This window comes from Octodon degus, unplaced genomic scaffold (assembly GCF_000260255.1).
Source record: "Octodon degus isolate 3935 unplaced genomic scaffold, OctDeg1.0 scaffold00015, whole genome shotgun sequence".
NCBI classification, from domain to species: domain Eukaryota; kingdom Metazoa; phylum Chordata; class Mammalia; order Rodentia; family Octodontidae; genus Octodon; species Octodon degus.
Window position 1 is genome coordinate 17531393 of NW_004524591.1, and position 15546 is coordinate 17546938.

General features: G+C 36.5%; 1 protein-coding gene and 2 pseudogenes across 1 annotated transcript in view; 2 read left to right on the plus strand and 1 right to left on the minus strand.

Moving 5' to 3' along the window:
* Hibadh (3-hydroxyisobutyrate dehydrogenase) overlaps nt 1-15546 on the minus strand; it is a 131755-nt gene that overhangs the window by 45637 nt on the left and 70572 nt on the right. The gene's annotated exons all lie outside the window — the stretch shown is intronic.
* LOC101584606 lies at nt 2375-2794 on the plus strand (annotated as a pseudogene).
* On the plus strand, nt 7895-8154 carry LOC111815354 (annotated as a pseudogene).

Genomic DNA, 15546 nt, shown 5'->3' on the forward strand with positions numbered 1-15546 from the left:
GAAATACAGTGGAAGATGCTAAGGCCTCTAAGGAGGCTCACTATCCAACATAGGAGCACTAGCCACATGTCACTATTGAAACATGTGCGTCTTAAAATATGGCTACTTCAAGGGCCAACAAGATAGCTCAGTGGACTAAGTGCCTGCTTAGGCTAGTGCAGGGGCCAGTGTTCAATCCCTGGCACCACATGCCAAGCTAGCCCCACCCCCGGGCACGCTGAGCCAGCCACTGAGATCAGGTGTGGTGGCACATCTGTAATCCCAGAGGTGGAGAGGCTGAAAACAGGAGGATCACTACAAGTCGGAGCTGAGTAGTGAGACCCTGCACAAAATACAAATATATATATATATATATATATATATATATGGATGTAGCTCAGTGATAGAGTGCTTGCCTAGCATGCACAAGGCTCTGAGTTCAATCTCTAGTACAACCAAAAAGAAACAAGGCTACTTCAAATTCAGATGTACTTTATATGTAACATATATAACAGACTGCAACAGTACAATATGAAAAAAGGATATGAACCCTCAATAATTTTAATATTCATTATATTTTTAAATTATAATATTTAGATATATTGAGTTAAGTAAGGTATCTTATTAAAATTCATCTTTAATATACTATTAAAGCCCACCTGCATTTCTTATTACTCTTTATTGCTACTTATAAAATTTATAGTTATATATATGGTTACATATATGGTTTATGTCATGTTAGACAATACTGGTTTCAGAGTTTAAACCTAAAATATTAGAAAAAGTGAAACTGTAATATACTGTAAAAAGGAAATCAAAAGAAATAATTGGTTTTACAGAAAGCAAAATGAGATTGACTTTAAAAGTGAATTTGATTTATGAGGCCAACAGATTAAAAATGCAAGTCTAGAAATCAGAGAACTCTATGATAGAAGTAAAATACTAAGAAAACTCTACAGAGGGCCAGAGAGACAGCTCAGTAGAATAAGCACCTGCCTGGCAAGTGCAACATCCTGAGTTCAATCCCTGGTGCCACAAAAAAAAAAACCCTCTAAAGAGACAAGGTGGTTGAAACACTGGAGGTATAGGTAAATCCCCATGGTAAATTTAGATTCCAAATCTTAGAAAATGGGAGAAAGAGGCAGTAGGTAGATTTTCTCAAAGCACAGAAAGGACTGGCTTCCTGGGTGGCATCCTACACTAGATCTTTACACAAAGACATGATACTAATAGAACTGTAATTTAGATTCTAGGTTGAGTACACTTAAGGTAAAATTAGGGACTTAAATATATTAGAAAATATTATTTCTACTAGGTGCAATGGCACAAGGCTATTATTGAAGCCTATCCTGGGCAAAATAAAGTGACCCTACGGGAAAGGAGAGGAAAAATGAAAAGTATAGGGTCAAACTGAAGAAGTAACACTCTACCTGTTTAATTTATAAACAAGAATGTCTTGCAGGTTAGTTTCTATCATGACAGTGTACACATCTAGCTTGAGCATGGAAAACTGTAGTTACTGTTCTTTTAGGAGAGGAAAACACTTGGTTATGCATGCCTCCTCTAATTATATAGAATTTACAAACAGAACTTAGTCTTTGGGAGTAATAGTTAAATAACATTTTTAAAGAGCTAGAAATAAAGTTTGAATTTACATACCATTCTGTATTTCTTTTTATTTTCATCAAAACATAAGAAATTTGGAGCTATTGAGAGCAAAATGTTATTTGAACTAAACTTTTAATTTCTTTAAAACTACTGTAAATATTAGATGCATCATTTCAAAATCTAAATTCATTTTCCTTTCAGCAGATTTAATAGAGAACTATATATGCTCTCTCACAAAGCAGGTAATCAAGAAAGGCAAGTTGAGTGTTACTCTCACGTGATGAGACACAATTCAACTTACTACAAAGGTACACCTTTTATGGGAATTTCAAAGAAGTGTGTTTCACTATCCTCCTCTATATCACAAACATTATCTAAATAATGTCAGCATCATAAACTATAGGATTACAGGATGATTAACATTTCTCAGAATAAAACTATAAAACCAAACACCCTACCAAGTCATTTTTGTTGAAAATTTCGCCACATTTAATTTACATTCCAAGAATGCTTAGACTCAAAGAATTTACCACACACTACAGTTGAGGAGAAAACACAGGTATGAAGTATAGTGTAAAGTAGGATGGCTACATGCCCTTAAGCCATGGTGGTTCACAGAGAGGATCAAATCTTCTTCAAGAGGATATCACCAGCAAGACACCTATGCTGGGCTTAGAAGTTTGAAGGATAAAATCAGGAAGAAATTAAAATCCCAGTAAAAAGTTTTGTCAGAAGTGTCTGCACTGCAAGGAAGAGGCCCTGCAGATTTCCACGCAGCTGGGTCGAGATGGTGAAGCTACTCACTGGAAACCTGCCCCAGAAGGCCACAGAGCAAGAGATCTGCTCACTCTTTGAGCAGTATGGGAAGGTGCTGGAATGTGACACCATTAATAACTATGGCTTTGTGCACATAGAGGACAAGACAGCAGTGAAGGATGCCATCCGGAGCCTGCACCACTGTAAGTCGCACGAGGTGACCATCAATGTGGAAGCCAGCAAGAACAAGAGCAAAGCTTCAACCAAGTTACACATGGGTAACATCAGCCCCACCCATACCAACAAAGAGCTTCGGGCCAAATTTGAGGAATATGGTCCAGTCATCGACTGTAACATCGTGAAAGATTATGCCTTTGTACACATGGAGCGGGCAGAGGTCATCAGGGGTCTTGACAGCCCTGAGTTTCAAGGTGGGATGTGTGTGGGCTGAAATTCTGAGCTGTGGTTGTGTATGAGAATACACACTTGGTTGGTATCCTTTCTCCAGGATGTTTTCGGCTCTGTGCATTCAGTCCCTCAGGAACTATGGACCTAAATTTACCTTCCTAAGTTCTGACCTCCTTTCTTTTTCTCTCTAGTTCCTATTATCCTGTTCTTGCTGTTGTTTAATACTTCTGTAGCTTCCCATTTATGTTCTGTTTTCCCAGCAGGCTTCACTGTATGCAGAAGCTGTGGTGGGGGCTGCTGTCTCCTCACTACCTCCAGCCTCCAGTGGGTGCTGGATTTGGGAATGACCTGGTGAGAGAGTCACCACTGCTCTTGGGTTTCTTTTACCTGAAAGGCTAGACCTAGAGTTGGATCACTCTTATCCTTCCAGTGAAATAAATGGTTTTTCAACTTCAAAAAAATCCCAGTAAAAGAAACTATAAACAAGAACCAGGAGCTTCAGTAAATGACACATTTAAGAGCTACTGAAAGGTCCAGTTTGGTTAAAGTTGAGCATAAGGAGTTAAGTAGTAGGAAGTAAAAGGGGAAAATATGTTAGATCTAGATTGTGGAGAGCAGGGGAGATGCCTCAGTAGAGTAAGTGCTTCTTCGGCAAGTGCAAGGGCCTGAGTTCAATCTCCAGTTCCGCAAAAAAAAAAAAAGACTGTAGAGAACATTGAGTGGCAAGCTGAGACCAGATTAGACAGAGTGAGCATAGGAACCAAAGATTTCTGAACACTGTTAGATGTGTATCTTGTGCAGACTGAAGCTAACCTCACAATAATGAGGTATCAGGCATATGAGGCGTGATCACAAAATATAGGAAATGTTTAAAATTTTATTACAATAAAAGACACACTGCCATTAGTCACCCTCAAAATATTCTCCCTCATTTTGAAATCACCCCATCTTCATGCCACTTTCTAAAGCAGTTCTAGATGTCCTCCCTCAGGGGTATCTTTAGCTGTACTGTTGTGGTTTCCTAGATGTCCTACATGGATCTAAAACATTAAGAATGACCCCTTTTGCAAGCAAGTATAATAGTTTATTAGGACTAATAACTTAGTCCTAATTAAAAAAATAAAAAATAAAAAAAAAGGATTTGCCTTTCCTGGTCACTTAGACTTTGTGGAAGAGTCATTAAGTCCCATGGTGTCAGATCCAGTCAATCAGGTGGGTAAGGTTACATACAACACAATGCTTTTTGCTTTGGGTTCTTTTTTTTTTTTTTTTTGCGGACCTGGGGATTGAACTCAGGGCCTTGCGCTTGCCAGGCAAGCACTTATTCTACTAAACCATCTCTCCGGCCCCAATACAATGTTTTTAATGAGCCTACCTTTCCAATGGATTGCACTGAGCACGCCTTGAAAAGGAACTTGCAGAATTGCCTTCAAAAGTGACAAGAATGATGGGTTAAGTATGTCTGAAGCAAGGGAGAATGTTTTGAGGGAGATTAATGGCAATGTGCCTTTCACTATAATATTTAATATTTATTTAAACACACGCCACATTCTTGATCAGCCCTGTAACAGCACAGCAGCAGCACAGCAGCAGGGGTGGTGAGGGCAGCAGGAAGCGCAGGAGTCTGAGCAGCAATGTGCTGATGCGCCCACTTTCTGAGCAGAATGCACAGCGCTGTGTTCAAGAAAGGGAAACACATGTGCATATGTTCAGCTTTTCCTGTGATTAGGAGGCCTCCTCTTGGGCAACCAGCCTGGTCCTTAAAGAAGAAAACTTTTTTATCACACACTGCTTTTTCCTGAATGGATTCTGACTGAACAGGCTGAGGGGAGCCATCTGCTTCCACGAACAGCAAGGGCATGCTTGCTTACTCACATACCATCTTCTCATTGCTGATTGGCTCTGCTCAAGTTGCCCACCCTGGAATTCCTCTAACATATGCAGTAAAGATCACATTTTACTACTCACTAAATGAAGGCTGGAAAACTTGAGAGGAAACATTCAGGCATTGATTAAATAATGCAGCTGATAAGGAATCCAAAGGAAGGAGAAAAGAAACCAAGTGAGAGAGAGAGCAGAGAACAGAGACAGAATCAAGAGAAACCAAGAAGGACGCTAGGAGGCTTCCCAGGCAGAGGAAGGAACTGATTAACCATTACACCTGTGATCACTTAAATGTAACCTGCACTCACAGTGAAACCTTATTTTTAAAAGAACTCTTGGCTCATGAAAGAGGTGGTAGTGGTAACAAAGCTAATTACATCTCATAATTAGTAATTAAGATTTGATAACAGAGCCTTTGGCAATGTACTACACTCTAATGATGGAGGACCAACATCTGAGAAATATAATAGTATATTAGCATAACCACATATGCAAAGTACATAGAACCATTTCCACCGTTAACTTGTCACTGAATGATTAAATATGAATTCATAATTAGAAAAATCCACACTGTAATTTATTGGCTTTCTTGGCTGTTCTGGTTCATTAAAAGTTGATTACTAAACAGTGACCTCTAGTGGCCCATAATTTTCTAATCGTCCATTATTTCTCAAAAAGCACAGGCTTGAAACACCTATTTACCCCAAATAAGTAGTTATTTTTCCTTACAAAAGGAAGTATTATTTTTATTTATCCTCCCCTTTTAAAATACATACTATGTGACAATATAAAGTTCTAAAAAGCTTTCCTGCTTTATCCAAGTGTCATGTTCATTAACAAAATATGAAAGGGCACCTATCTATAAGATCCTGGGCAGGGCATTCAAAGTATTGTACTGCTACTTAGCAACTGACTTCTCTGGTTCTTTACTATCCAATAAAAACCCAAACCAACACTATCACAACTGCTATGCTACTATCTATTCACTGGCTATATATACAACATATGGTGAAAAACCACTGTAAAATTCACAGATATCAGTAATTTTGGATTTACTACACACAAGACTACTTAAATTTATCCTTTAAAAAAACCTGATCAGTAACTTAAAAAAAAAAAAAAAAAACCTAGCAAGTAGGGATATAGCTCAGTGGTAGGTAGAGTGTTTGTCTATAGCTTGAAGCCCTAGGTTTATCTCCAGCATCACAAACAAACAAAAATAAAGAAAACCCTAACTATGGCATGTGTTAAATTTTTCTTTAAGACAAAGTTTTGGGTTCGATCCCCAGCATGCAGCGCTGGCCCCAGCCTGAGGCGTGCTGAGATGGCAACTGGGCCTGCTGGTGCATCATGCACCTGTAATCCCAGCTCTTGGGAGGCTGAAAACAGATGGATCACTACAAGTCAGATCTGTGTAATGAGACCCTGAAGACCCCGTACTAAATACATTTTTTAAAAAAGTATTTATAAAAATCACCTTCCTTGTGAAATATATCATACATGAACTTTCCAAAAATCATCTCACCCATAAAATGAGTATCTTTTACAAGGATGCATACACCCACAGTAATAGTTAAAATAACACCCACTTTATAAAGCTGTAAGTGTATTTGTTTCATTACTCACAATCCAGGTACATTTATTGTTAAAACAAAGTTTCAGGAAGGCTAACAATATGAAGACTTTGAGTACGTTATGAAAAGGATTATACATTCTTTTATCCTCTCAAATCAGTCAAGCCATTATCGATCCTAGTTCTCTAAAATACTGGCAGTGCTGCAGCATCCTTTGATCATATGACCAAGTCTCCAATAAATTTAAGATAAAAGAAAAGAAACATATACTTCTCCAATACCACTACTGTGAAACACATGGATACAGAGGACCAGTTGTTTTCTGTGATGATTTAATATGGTATCTGGATAATGAGTTGTACCTTCTGTAACAACGGAATCACCATTTAATGCTATTATCAACAGTTCATGACCCACCAGCAAGAAATGTCAACCTGATTAATCTAAACACAGCTGACCTCGAAAAAAAAAATCTTTACTTCCCACAGTAGAATACTGTTATTACCATGTACTATTTTTTAGTATGGAAATACATAAACCAAATCATTAGGTTAAAAAACTATTTTAGAGAGCTCAGTATACTAATTTTGCTGAATAAGAATTAACAGGGTTCTGAAAAGAGCTGAAGATATCAACTAAGAAAAAACTAAGAAACATTTTTGAAGATATATGATTTTGTAAGTTCAATGTTATTCATATTTATTATCACCATAAATTAATATCACATTAAATATCATCTTAGTTATAAAGTTCACTTTAAACTCTTTATGCAGAAATTTCTAAAACAATAAAATTAGATGAGAAAGCTTTAATTTGAAATCTCCTCTCCTGCTCCATGAGCTTAGGCATAGGACAGCACTAAATATTTCACTTTCACAATACAATTGGAGCGCACTGTCTCACAAGTCAGACTGTTTCTGTTTCACGCAATGGGCCACTGCTGCTGGGGTGTTACTCTGAAAGCCTGGTGTTTTGGAAGAGATCATTTAATGCTACCGTTTTAAGATTCCTATGAGATCACAGAAAAACACACATCCTTCAGGTTTCAGAGAGGCTCATTAGAACACAGACTGGACACCTGATTTTTACTAAAACTAGGACCAAATTTTCTTCATTACAGTAAGCTAGGTTTTTAGTATCTGCAAAGAGTGAATTCAACATCAGCTTCTATTTATATCTTCAGCTTGGTTGAGAGAGTAGGAAAAGTATCTGAAATTAGGCAGAATATGTCAAGATCTTCTATAAGTGAACTTCAATTTCTTTTTAAGTAATACTCTATGGTCACCAAAGAGATTAAACCTGAAACCACCAGATAAATTCAAAATGAGGAACATTCTATAAAATGACTGGTCTAGAGTTTTTTCTTTTTTTTTTTTCTTAAAGTACTTTGAAGGGAGGGTATGGGAACTGCTCTAGATTACAGATGGATAAAGAAATATAATAACCAAATATAATGCATGAACATTAAATATTGGACCAAAGAAAAATTTAAAAAGTCTAGTTATTGGAGTAAACCTGAGAAAATCTGAATATGAGTTACAAACTTGATAACTCTGAGTCAATGTCAAATTTCTTGGGTGTGATAGTCTTGGAGTTATGTAGGGGAATGTCCCTATTAAGGTGAATAGTTCAAGAGGCCTCCCAGTCCGCTGCACTGCTGACCTTGTGACGCGGGCTGGGAGCACATGGACACCTGCGTACCAGAAGCTCCCCACAGGGATGAACTGCGGGACAAGGCAGAAAATCTACTTCAAGAACTTCAAGAACATTTTCAGGCTCTAAATGCAACATTAAACAACAGAAGGAAGAAATGAAAATCATATAAATCATTCTTCTTCACAGAAGAATGTGAACGACCTAATGGTGCAAGCTGGTATTGAAAAGTGTTTTAAAGAACAAATGACCAGCAACATGTAACATGACCATTCCAAACAGTTACTGAAGAAGACCCAAAAGTCCAGCTAAATCAAACCAACTGGAAAGAAGCAGGTATCTGTGAGGCTCTTAGACTTTGCTTCCAAGGAAACCAGTCTTCAATCCTGGATGTTGATGCTTTTTCTCCCAAAGAGAGCTGTTCTGAATCCTGAGATCACCCTACAGAAGTAATTAAAGAAAAGAAGGATCCCATTCAAGCTTATTTTGTGCATTATACAAGGAACTTTTAATTATTCAGCTTGCCTCTCTCCAAGCCAAAGTAAAATATATTATCTTAAAAAAGGGGAAAGAGAGAAGGGGAAGGGAAAATTTTAAAAAATTAGGATGTGCTAAGTGCATGTACTAATACTCCACAATGAATATAATCATTATATACTGCAAATATGTACTAATAAAAATAAAAATTTGGGGGAAAAAAGGTGAATAGTTCAGTAAAAAGAAATACGGTATGTGTGTACGTGGAAGACAAAAGGGAAGAACAGAAGTTGAAAGTTGAACAACAAATAATTCAATAGCAGAGCACCCCAGTCCACATATAAATGGAATTCAATATACTTGTTAATTAGAAATATTCTATGAATTGTATACTTATTGTATTATATCTTCCAAAATGGCAGAAAATAAAGCAACAAAAATTCTGAACCAAACATTAATGAAAGTAATAGCTATTCCTTTCTTTTTTGCTTCTTTGATACAGGGTTTCACTATATAGTTCAGGCTGATCTTTGTAGCCCACACTGGCCTTAAACACACAGTAATCCTCCTTCTGTGGCCTCCTGAGTGCTGAGATCACAGGTGTGCACCGCCATGACTATTTTTTAATTTATAAATTAAATACCTTCTTGGAACATCTAAGCCAAATTTATACAAATAGAGTAATTTAGTCCTTGATTTACATTTTTTCCTTGCTAAATCGATCTGCATCTCTATTTTAACAACCAGGTTTACATGTGTGCTTTCTGAGTTTGCCATGATAATAGCTTTCTAAATGAAACTATGGTAATAGTGTTTAATCTGTGCCAGGTATCTAGTAGAGCTTTCTGTATGGACATCATCTAGCTCAGTATCATTTGAGAGCAGGTTTACAAATAAAAGCCAACTCCAAAAAAGAAGCCTGATATCTTTATCATAACATTACTTGAATAACTTTAGTTAAAAAAAAAAAGCAGCAGAACTCACAGATTCTATAACATACTATCATTTTACTGAGTTACAGCCCATGAACATCTATAAATGCTTACTCCCATACTAAAACTGCACTATACACACATTGTAGGTGTGGATTTTCAGAATACAATGGGCTCTATTCAAATAGCATCATTTCTACAAATTAGAATTTGGAGAAAAGACATACAAAACTAAGTTAAAATGCTTGTGTTTTTCTATGATTGTTCATAATACAGAAATGTTAAGAAAATAAACATGCTGCCCTTGATTTGAATTAGAGAAATATAATCAATTATACATGAGACCAGAATAGGCATTTCTCAATACACAAATCATCGTGCCCTGTCTTATTTCATAGATGGGAAAAAGTGAGCAAGCAGATAGGTGAGGCCATTTCTTTTAAAAAGAAGTAGCAAGTGAAAATAATAGAAACTAAGATTTGTAGATTCACTCCACTGATGAAATCCATTTATAAAGAACTTAACCATTTAGAAATTGAAAATATCTCAGTTCCCAATGTAAAAAACTCTAGATAAGTAGGATTACCTGTGTAAAAATTCTAGGAAAAAAATTTTGAATGTGAGAGTTGTAATTAGGCACAGAACTCTCTCCAATTTGATCATAACACATAAGGACAGATGATTAGGTTAAGTGTGCTCTTCAGAGGGTGCCTACTTCATGTTAAGTCCTGTTACAGGTGCTGAGAATACATTATTAACAAGGCAAATTTTGGTTCTAACGCAGCTTAGGCTCTAGGACAGTGTGCTTCAACGCCAATTGCAAGAGATCCTAATTTAGCTGGGGAGAAGGCAAGAGAGGTGAGAGCAGAACAGAAGCAGAGGCTGACTTGAGGGAGATCACTGATTTCATCCCGTGACAGGAGGGAAGGCAGAGGAGATGCATACTTACAAGTGCACGAGGTTAGCAGATCTGGAGGCAGGGTTATGTGAAAGTTCTTTTCATAGTTGTATTTATGCTCAGTGAGAAAAGGAAGGTCATCACTTGAGATCAGGGATTATTAACCTAAGAGTGAAGCCACGCCAACACGGTCTTCCATTTACTCATCATGTTCAACTACTCAAGGGCAAATGCAGGGACAATGAACAGGTAGATTTGATCAAGGATGGGTCAAAGTCAAAAGAGGGAAAAACAAAGGAGTAGAGCATGAGCAACCATGCACAGCAGGGAAGGAAGGGAGGGCAAGAAGAGGACAGGGATAAAGAAGAGGCTTTTCATTACTTCAGTGTTAGCACCAATAGGCACTGCCAGTAACCGCAATTGCTTCTCTTCCTAAGCTGTGAAATTCCCTTCCTTTAAAATTACTCAATTCTAAAAAAATAAAATCACTCAATTCTTGGGCCAGCCAGATAGCTCAGCAGACTAAAGTGCTGCTTAGGCAGTAGGCAGTGGCTGGGGTTCAATCTGCGGCAAGCTCTGCTGGCCCCACCCCGGGGCACGCTAAAACTGTGAGATTTGGCGGTGATTGAGACTGGGCATGGTGGTACGCGCCTATAATCCCAGCTCTTGGGAGGCTGAAAATAGGAAAATCACTACGAATCCAATCTTCATAGTGAGACCCTGTAGAGCCTGCAGATCCTGTACCAAACACATAAAATAAATAAATAAAATTACTCGATTTTTAATGCTCATCTTGTACTCTGAGTAACTATTTTGAAGATAATGTATTAACTATTGTTATTCTCTATTATGTTTTGAAATTTTATTTTTCCACAAAATAAAATTACTCAATTCCTTTCGTTTTACAGAAGGTAATGGTCTCCCCACCAATTTCATTAAAGTTTAACTGACCAATTTTTTATATATTTATGGTGGACAACATGATGCTTTGATATAGGTACATACTGTAAAATAAGTAAGCAAAGCTATCTAATATCATGTCACATAATTATCTTTTTTGTTCTTGATTATTTTTGTTCAAAGGTGCTCATCATAACTCTTAGGAGGCTGTACATAGGCAGATCACTCTGAGTCCAATCTAGTAGTTAGACTCTGAACACCCTGTAAACCATTCCCTAAAATACAAAAAAAAAAAAAAGTTCTCATCATTGAACTCAGGCCCTTGCGCTTGCCAGGGAAGCACTTATTCTACTAAGCCATCTCCCTGGCCTCTCATCACTTCATTATTCTTATTTTTGTTCAAGGCCACACATAATTTATATTCTTAGTCTCCTTCATTAATTCAGAAGAGTATAGTATTTGTAGATCTTTTAGAACTTAAAAGACTATGACACAGAATATCATTTTCCTACTTATTCCTCAAGGGGAAGTGATGCTATTATAAGCGCTAACCTGAAAGGAGACTGACAATTCAAGTGGACATGGCTTCTTGTGGTTTCCATGACAAAAGTGGATCCTTTAGAAAAAAAATAGTATTTCATTTTAGTCCCTGCTTTCATTTAAAATAAAGCACATTTATTTGAGAGGAAAGGTGTTTTCTCTCCTTGGATACAGTAGTATTTAAGAATAGGGGTCAATGAAATTTATTGTTTTAGCTGAGGACTTAAGAGTCTCTTTTGAGCCACAAATATAGCTCAGTGGCACAAGTGCCTGCTAGGCAAGTGCAAGGTCCTGAGTTCAATTCCAGGTACCAAACAATTTTCAAAAAGAGTCCCTTTTGAGAATTGTCATTTGATGAGTAATTGGTAAGGTAATCTTCATTTCTTTATTTTCCTTGAGACAAATGTATACTATGCAAGCCTATAATCCCTTCTCTACATCTCATACAATAAACTAGCTTTTTGCATGTTCATCTGGTGACTTCTCATTTCTCTTTAATCAGAAGTAGCATATTATTTGGGTAAATAGCACAAACCTTAATATTGGCCAGACGTGGATTTTTAAAGTTAGCTGTACCTCCACAAGTGACCCTTTCTTTGTTCTTTTCGACACAGGATCTTGCTATGCAGTTTAGGCTCACCTTGAGCTCACTTTATAGCCCAGGCTGGTCTTAAACTTACAAAAATCCCCCTGCCTCAGCCTTCCAAGTACTGGGAGGATAGGTGTTTCCCATCATGCCTGGCCTCCTTAACCTCTTCAGGAGACTGTGTCTACCCTGAAGTGTAGTTGTGAAGATTAAATAATTCCTGTGAATGGGGCCGGGGAGATGGCTTAGTGGAATAAGCACTTCCCTGGCAAGTGTAAGGGTCAGAGTTCAATCCCCGGTTCCGCAAAAAAAAAAAAAAAAAATTTAAATAATACCTGTGAAGCACCCAGCAATTTTACAAAATTACCTAGCCTAGGACTTACTATATAATTGCAGTTCATAAATACTAATTTATCTTACCTATTAGGCATGCAAATGATGACTTTTTATGTTAAAAGTATTATTCCATAAAAACTTTTTTCACAGAAAATAAGATGATATTCACATGATATGCTCCTCTTGTTTTCAAAAAACTCTTATTCTAGCTTCAAGGAAAGCTTTATTAGCCATTGAATGTCACAGATACACTACTATACAGAATTTTAGGGTGAAGAAATGTTAGAAGAAAACATTAAAAAGTTATTAGTGGTCAGATTTATTGTCTCATCATCATCATTATTACTATTATTATTTAAATTTACTTTTTCTGTGTGTGATACCAGGATCAAACCCAGGACCTTGCACTGGCCAGGCAGGCACTGATGCTGCTGAGCTATCTCCCTGACTATTGTCTCATTTAATCCTTTCAATATGTTTGAGAGGTAGTAATTGCTATCCTGGTTTTTAAAATAAGGAGAAATAAAATCAGGCTAAATGACTTCCCAGTATGATAGAAGCAGTACAGAACAAGATGTCTTCACCAAAAGCCAGGAGGAAACAGTACGTCATGATGCCACCTTATACTTTTATACCTTTTTTAAAAATTTGGGGCTTTTTCAATTTTTATTTTTATTTGTACATATTTGCAGGACATAGTGATCCTTGCAGGGAGCTGAGCTGGGCATGTACATAACCAATCTTAATTCTTCATCTATCTCCTTCCCTTGCCCTGTCTCTTCCCTTCTTCCACCTCTTGGTCCTCTTCCCTTTCACAAAGAACCTCTCTCTCTATTATACCTTATAATGTTACTACAGCATAATAGCGCAGTATCTAGTAAGCAAAATTTATAGTGATTCTGAAACAAAAACTGAGCATCATGTTGCTTCATAACCTGCTTTTTTTTTTTGGCTCGGAATGCCCTCAGGGGTGGTTTGGCTGGCTGGAGTGTTGTGGGGATCGAACTACAGCAACCTGAGGCTGACAGCTTTGTGGAAGCAGCCACTTAAACAGCTGAGCTAAGGCCAGGCCCCCTATAACCTGCCTTTATACCCTAACAAAAATAGTGTAAAATTTTTTCATATCAAATATTTATATGTATTGAGTTAGAATATGCAACTTAATCAATTCCCTCTTATCAGACATTTGGATTTTTTTCCAGGTTATCATTATTTTAACCAAGGATTCTTAAATTTTTTTGGACTTAGGTTTCCTTTATGCTCTTTGATGACCCCAAAGTTTTTACTTATGTGGATTATACCTACTGGTATTAATTATATTAAAATTTCAAACTGAGAAACTTTAAAAATCTTTATTGCATAATTCACTTAAAAGTGACAATAATCAACCCACAAGATGTTCACATACTATAAAATAAGAGTTGGGCTGGGGATGTAGCTCAGAGGTACAGCACCTGCCTGACAAACATGCAGACCTGAATTTGATTCTTAGTATCAGGAAAAAAAAGCTACAAGAAAAAAAATCTGAAAAAGATAATATGAGAAAAGTGGCAGTTTTACAATTACATATTTGTTGTTCTGACTTGAAAGACTACAGCTGAATTTTCATAGTGAATTAAACACAGGAGATATATGTTGTATTTGTTTAGGTGATAAGAAAAATGTGGCCTCACACAATAAATTTAGAAATGATAGGTGTATTTTAATAAACCTTGTAGATAATTGGGGATTTCCTTCTTTACAGTAAATCAAACACTGGTAAATGATTTCTTAGAGGCTAACTGTAATGCAGAGTCTGAAACTGTTATCAGTAAATTTTGTATAGTATTACATTAAAATCTATAAGAATGTTTTATACTTTAACTATATCTTTTATCCAAATATAATTTAGTAATATCATAGTTATTTGGAATACACTAGTTATGGAGATTTTCCAAATTCCCAATACACAATATTAGAAACTCACATTCTTTAATAATGCCAGCAATCTAGTCATAAACACCTTTAAGCATAAATGTCCTTCAGCATTTAAGCTGGCAAGTTTGTACACTCAGATACAAGTTTACAAGTCTAATTTTTACTTCAAAGATACAGTTTTACCATTGGCAAAAAAGACTGCCAAGTTTTCTTTTTCTTGTAGTAAAAGGCTGACTTTTCTCTGTCATTGCCATTCTTTTGAACAAAAAGTGACAGTTTAGCTGGCAATTCAACACATCAGTGCTTTTTTTTTTATAAGCATAGTATAACTGTAGCAGAAATGCTTTCTGCATGCTTTCCATGTCATCAAGCAGAATACTGAAAAGGCTATGAACTCTCAAACAAATCAAGATTTAATAAAATTAATAGTTTTTACTGCTTCATGAAGGACATTCTTAAGTAAACCACATGCTTGTGGCTATGTATTAATAACACAATTATGCCATCTTGATTCATGCTAATATACAGCAGTTTTGCCCTCCATTCCTTTGTACCATGAATGTTATCATACAGATAGATAGATACATAGATAGATAGATTTTACTTTTATCTTTGAAATATATTTTTTTTCCAATACTGGGGATTAAACTCAGGGTCTCACACTTGCCAGGCAAGTGCTTATGCTACTGAGCCATCTCCCTGATATTATTAGTAGAATAATCTTGATTTTGCGGATCCTTTGGAGGTCCACAGATGGCACATTAAGCATTAGTATTCTTAATAATGTTAAAAGTACACCCATAAAACTAAATCTTTATATATGCTCTTCTTTATTTTGGCTTTTGAGACAGGGTATCACAATGTAGGCTAGTACAGCTTTGAACTCACTACTTAGTCCAGACTAGCCTCAAACTCATGACTCTCCTACTTCTGCCTCTCCAGATTAGGGTCACAGGTCTATGCCACCACGCTAGTAATCTGTATTGATTAATTCTTGGAAGAGGAATTATTAGGTAATTTACATACATATATAACAAAAGCTTAAAAATTATATAAATGTGCCCATAATTATATACATATAATTATATATATATATAT